This window comes from Pipra filicauda, unplaced genomic scaffold (assembly GCF_003945595.2).
Source record: "Pipra filicauda isolate LSUMZ 115617 unplaced genomic scaffold, ASM394559v2 scaffold791_size87163_pilon, whole genome shotgun sequence".
Taxonomy (NCBI): Eukaryota; Metazoa; Chordata; class Aves; order Passeriformes; family Pipridae; genus Pipra; species Pipra filicauda.
Genome location: NW_024104966.1, coordinates 39551 through 45884, shown reverse-complemented (window position 1 = coordinate 45884; position 6334 = coordinate 39551).

Genomic DNA, 6334 nt, shown 5'->3' with positions numbered 1-6334 from the left:
CGGGACCCCCCCAAAGACCCTCCCCACCCCCAGCAACACCAGCAGCACCAGCGCGGCCCCCTCCGCCCCCATGGAGCCCCTCCAAATAGCCCCCCCCAAAAGATGCCCCCAAAATGATTGCCCAAAACTGGCCCGCCAAAGGCCCCCCCCAAAATTGCCCTCTCCGAAACTGCCCTCCCAAAAGACCCCCCTACAACTGCGCTCCGAAACTACCCTCCCCGAACTGACCCCCCGCAAAAAAATCCTAAATCTTCCCTCCCAATGCCCCCGAAACTTCCCGCCCCCGAAACTTCCCGTCCCCGAAGTGACCCCCCCTCAAGAGACCTCCTCCTAAATCTGCCCCCGAAACTTCCACCCTCGAAGTGACCCACCCAAAAGACCACCCTAAAACTTCCCCCCCAAAAGCCCCCTAAATCTGACCCCCAAAAACTCCTCCCCGAACCCACCCCGCAAAAAAACCCCTAAATCTGCCCCCCAAAACCGCCCCCCCGATCCGACCCCGCCCAAAAGACCTCCTAAATCTCCCCCTCTAAAACCCCCCTAAATCTTCCTCCCTAAAAGCCCCCTAAACCTTCGCTCCCCCAAACCTGCCCCCTCCCAGACTGACCCCCGCTCTCCGCCCTCCCCCTTCACCGGCCCCCCCGACGCCCCCTCCCCCAATAAAAGCCCCCCCAAATCGGGGTCCCCCCCGCCCCCCGGGCTCGGCTGCGGCTCTCACGGTGGCGGGCGGGGTGGGCGGGGCTTATGAGTGATGGACACGCCCATCCGTGTCTGGTCACGCCCAGTCAGCGGTGGCCACGCCCCCTCCCAATACAAAGGGGCCGCTGTTGGTCCCTGGCCTGGAGCCACTGGGGACAGAGGGGGCCTTGTACTGGGAGCACTGGGAGGGACTGGGGGGGCTCCCAGGCGGCAGGGGGAGGGGACTAGGAGCACTGGGAGGACCTGGGGGGCTCCCAGGGGGGACTTGGAGGCAGCTGGGAGCACTGGGAGGCAACTGGGTGGAGCTGGGAGGGACTGGGTGGAGGCAATGGGGAGGGACTGGAGGTTACTGGGCAGCTCTATGGGGGGACTGCGAGACACTGGGAGTCATCTGCGGGGAGCTGGGAGTTACTGGGAGTGGTACTGGAGAGGGACTGGAGGTTATTGGGAGCACTGAGAGGGACTGGGGGGCTCTGAGGGAGGACTGGGAGGCAACTGGTGGGTGCTGGGAAATCATGGGGAGGCAACTGGCAGTCACTGGGAAGGACTGGGTGCTACTGATGGTGGTATTGGGAGGTACTGGAAGGAACTGGAGGTTAATGGGAGCCTTGAGTGGGACTGCAGGGCTCTGAGAAGGGACTGGGGGGGGCAGGGGAAGACACTGAGAGTCAATGGGGAGCACTGGGAGGCAACTGGAGGGTGCTGGGAGTTACTGGGAGTGGTATAGGAAAGGTGCTGGGAGGGACTGGGAGCACTGAGAGGGACTGGGGGCTCTGAAGTGGGACTGGGAGACACTGGATGGCAACTGGTGGTGCTGGGGAGTCACTGAGAGGCAACTGGGTGCAGCTGGGACTTACTGGGAGTGGTACTGGGGAGGGACTGGAGGTTACTGGGAGCATTGGGAGGGACTGGAGGTTACTGGGAGCATTGGGAGGGACTGGGGGGCTCTGAGGGGGGACTGGGAGGTGCTGGGAGTTACTGAGACAGGTAGGGACTGGGATGGACTGGAGGTTACTGGGAGCATTGGGAGGGACTTCGGGGCTCCCAGGGGGGACTGGGAGAAACTAGGAGGCAACTGGGAGGTGCTGGGGGGCACTGGGAGGCAAGTGGGGGGATGTGGGAGTTACTTGGAGTGGTACTGGGAGTCAGCTGGAGGTTACTGGGAGAGTTACTGGGAAGAACCAGAAGTCAACTGGTGGGTGCTGAAGGCAACTGGGAGGCAACTGGGAAGCACTGGAAGGTGCTGGGGAGGAACTGGGAGAAACTAGGAGGCAACTGGGAGACACTGGAGGTTACTGGGAGACAACTGGGGGGCAGTGGGGAGAAAACGGTAGCTACTGTGGGCAACTGGGAGATGCTGGAGGTTACTGGTGGGCACTGGAGAGTTACTAGGAGGTGCTACGGAGTTGCTTAGGGGCAACTGGGGACACTGGTTGCTACTGGAAAAGGTAACTGAGAGGCCTTGGAGGTTACTGGGAGGGACTGGAGGGCTCTGAGGGGGGACTGGGGAAAGTTATTGGGAGCACTGGGAGGCAACTGGGGGCCCTGAGAGTTGCTGGGAGGCAACTGGGGGATGCTGGAAATTACTGGGAAAGGTACTGGGACACTGGTATTACTGGGGTGGGGGATCACTGGGAGCTGCTGGTGGAGTCACTGAGGACTAAGGAGAGGCCCTGGGCTTACTGGGGGTTTACTGGGAGGGTCACTGGGAGCTACTGGTGAGCAGTGGGGGTTACTGGTGAAACAAAGAATTAACACCGAGATTTGATCAGTGTTAAACGGCAAATCTCTATTGCCAGCACTGGGTTGCACTGGGGATAAATCCTTCCATAAGTGCTCTGATGACCAGTTGATTACAAAACTTTATATTCATCTTGTCTCAGAAATATTTTACATAAATGCACCCATTGATCAGTGTTACAATTTACGGTGTTTTGCTGCCATCTACAATCCTTTTGCAAGAAATACAGTCCCTCCCAGTAATACCAGTAAGAGCTCAGGGACCCTCCCAGTAATACCAGTAAGAGGCCGGGGACCCTCCCAGTAACACCAGTTAGAGCTCAGGGACCCTCCCAGTAACACCAGTTAGAGCTCAGGGACCCTCCCAGTAACACCAGTTAGAGCTCAGGGACCCTCCCAGTAACACCAGTGACACCAGTAAGAGCCCAGGGACCCTCCCAGTAACACTAGTAACACCAGTAACACAAGTAAGAGCTCAGGGACCCATCCAGTAACACCAGTAAGAGCACAGGGACCCTCCCAGTAACACCAGTAACACTAGTAAGAGCTCAGGGACCCATCCAGTAACACCAGTAAGAGCTCAGGGACCCTCCCAGTAACACCAGTAACACCAGTAAGAGCTCAGGGACCCATCCAGTAACACCAGTAAGAGCTCAGGGACCCTCCCAGTAACACCAGTAAGAGCCCAGTAAGAGCTCAGAGGGTTGGGGAGGGGCCTGGGAGGGGGGTTTTTGGAGGTGGGGGAGAGGCCTTGTACGTGGGGGAGGGGCAGGAGGGGACCCCGAATGTGGAGGACGGGCAGGAGGTTCCCTGAGGGTGGGGGAGGGGCAGGAATACCCCTGAGGGTGGGGGAGGAGCATAAGGGTCCCTGAGGGTGAGGGAGGGGTAGGAATACCCCTGAGGGTGGGGGAGGGGCATAAGGGTCCCTGAGGGTGGGGGAGGGGCAGGAAGGTCTCTGAGGGTGGGGGAGGGGCCCTCAGACACACTCAAGCACAGTCCCACACACCCAGACACGCTCAGACACGCTCAGGCACACTGAGAGATGCTCAGAGACACTCGCACACACTCAGACACACTCAGAAACATTCGCACACATTCAGACACACTCTCACACGCTCAGAAACACTCACACACCCTCAGACACACTCAGGCACACTCAGAAACACTTGCACACACCCAGACACCTTCGCACACACACAGATATTCTCTGACACGCTCTCACAAAGCCAGACACATTTAGACACAGACACACTCAGACACAATTGCATACACTCAGACACACCTGCAAACACTGACAAACAATCAGACACATAAATATATGCTCAGGCACACTCACACACACTGAGACACACTCGCACACACCAAGACACACTCAGACACACCCAGACACACTCAGATACACCCAGACACACTCAGATACACTCTGGCACACACTCACACACACTCAGGCACACTCAGACACGCTCAGACACGCTCAGACACACTCAGAAACACTCAGACACACTCGCACACACTCAGACACATCTGCAAACACACTCAAATACACTCAGATATGCTCAGACACACTCAGACAGACACACTCAGACACACTTAGAGACGCTCAGACACGCACACGCTCAGACACAACTGCAAACACACTTCCACAGACTCAGACACACTTAGACACACCCAGACACATTCGCTCACACTCAGACAGACACACTCAGACACACTCAAAAACATTCAGACACACTCGCACATGCTCAGACACAACTGCAAACACACTCGCACAGACTCAGACACATTCAGACACACTTAGACACACTCAAGCACACTCACACACACCCAAACACATTCGCTCACACTCAGATATGCTCAGACACACTCAGACACACTGAGAGACGCTCAGACAAACTCACACACACTCACACACACTCACACACACTCACACACACTCACACACACTCACACACACTCACACACAACCAGACACATTCGCTCACACTCAGATACGCTCAGACACACTCAGACACACTCAGACAAACTCTCACACACTCAGACACGCTTGAACACATTCAAACACACCCAGACATACTGAAACACACTTGAAAGCACGAAGACACACTCAGACAAACTTAGACACACCCAGACACATTCGCACACACTCAGATACGCTCAGACACATTCAGACAGACTCGCACTCACCCAGACACATTCACATACACTCAGACACACCTGCAAATACTGACAAACAATCAGTATCAAACAATGCTCAGGCACCCTCACGCACACTGAGACACAGTCGCACATACCCAGACACGCTCAGATACACTCAGGCACACTGAGTGACGCTCAGACACACTCACACACACTCAGACACACACAAAAAAACTCAGACAGACTCGCGCATGCTCAGACACAACTGCAAAGACACTCGCACTAACTCAGACACACTCAGACACACTTAGACACACCTAGACATACTCAGACACACTTAGACATACACAGACACACTTAGACACACCCAGACACATTCGCTCACACTCAGATACGCTCAGACACACTCAGACAGACACACTCAGACAGACACACTCAGACACACTTAGACACACCCAGACACACTCGCACAAACCCAGACACATGCATTCACACTCAGACACACTCAGACATGCTCAGACACAGCCAGACACACTCGCACACACTCAGACACACTCAGACAGACACACTCACACACACCCAGAAATATTCGCTCACGCTCAGACACACTCAGACACACTCTCACACACCCATACACACTTAAACACACTCAGGCACACTCAAGCACAGTCCTACACACCCAGACACACTCAGGCACTCTCAGACACACTCAGACACACTCGCACACAGCCAGACACGCTTAAATACACTCAGACACACTCAAGCACAGTCCTACACACCCAGACACACTGAGAGGCACTCAGACACACTCAGGCACACTGAGAGACGCTCAGACACACTCGCACACACTCAGACACACTTGAGCACACTCAAACACACTAAGACACACTCAGACACAGTCAAGCACACTCCCACACACCCAGACACACTCAGAAACATTCACACACATTCAGACACACTCTCACACACTCAGACACACTCACACACAGTCACATACACTCTGGCACACTCAGACACACTCAGATAGGCTCAGACACACTCGCACATGCTCAGACACACTCAGACACACTTGCACACACTCACACACACTCAGGTCCACTCAGACACACTCAGATACGCTCAGACACACTCAGAAATACTCAGACACACTCGCACACACCCAGACACACTCAAATACCCACCGACACACTCACACACATTCACACACACTCAGGAAAACCCAGACACAGTCAGAAAAAATTGCACACACTCAGACACACTCAGACACACTCAGGCATACTCACACACCCTCAGCAAAAACTGCAAACACACTCGCACACTCAGACACACTTAGACACACTCGCACACACCCAGACACACTCAGATACACTCAGACACACTCAGGCAAACCCAGACACACTCAGACACACTTGCACACACTCAGACACTCTCAGGCACACTCAGATACGCTCAGACACACTCGCACACAGACACACTCGGATACACTCGGACGTGGCATAGCATCTCCAAACTTCTTTGGACTTCCTGGCGATGCAGTCTCTATGAGGAGAGCTCTTTTGTGTCCCTCCTCCTGCTCCTCTTGCTCAGAGGACAAGAGAAGAGTCTGTCACACCTGAACTGGATGTGCTGGAAGCAGCACATCTGCAGCGGGTTGAGGGGCAGAGTGCCGAGGTGGAACTGGTTGAGGAGGGCAGAGGAGGGAGAAGAAAGCAGAGGAGGGAGAGGAGGCTGCCCGGCCGGAGCAGAGAGACGGGGCTGT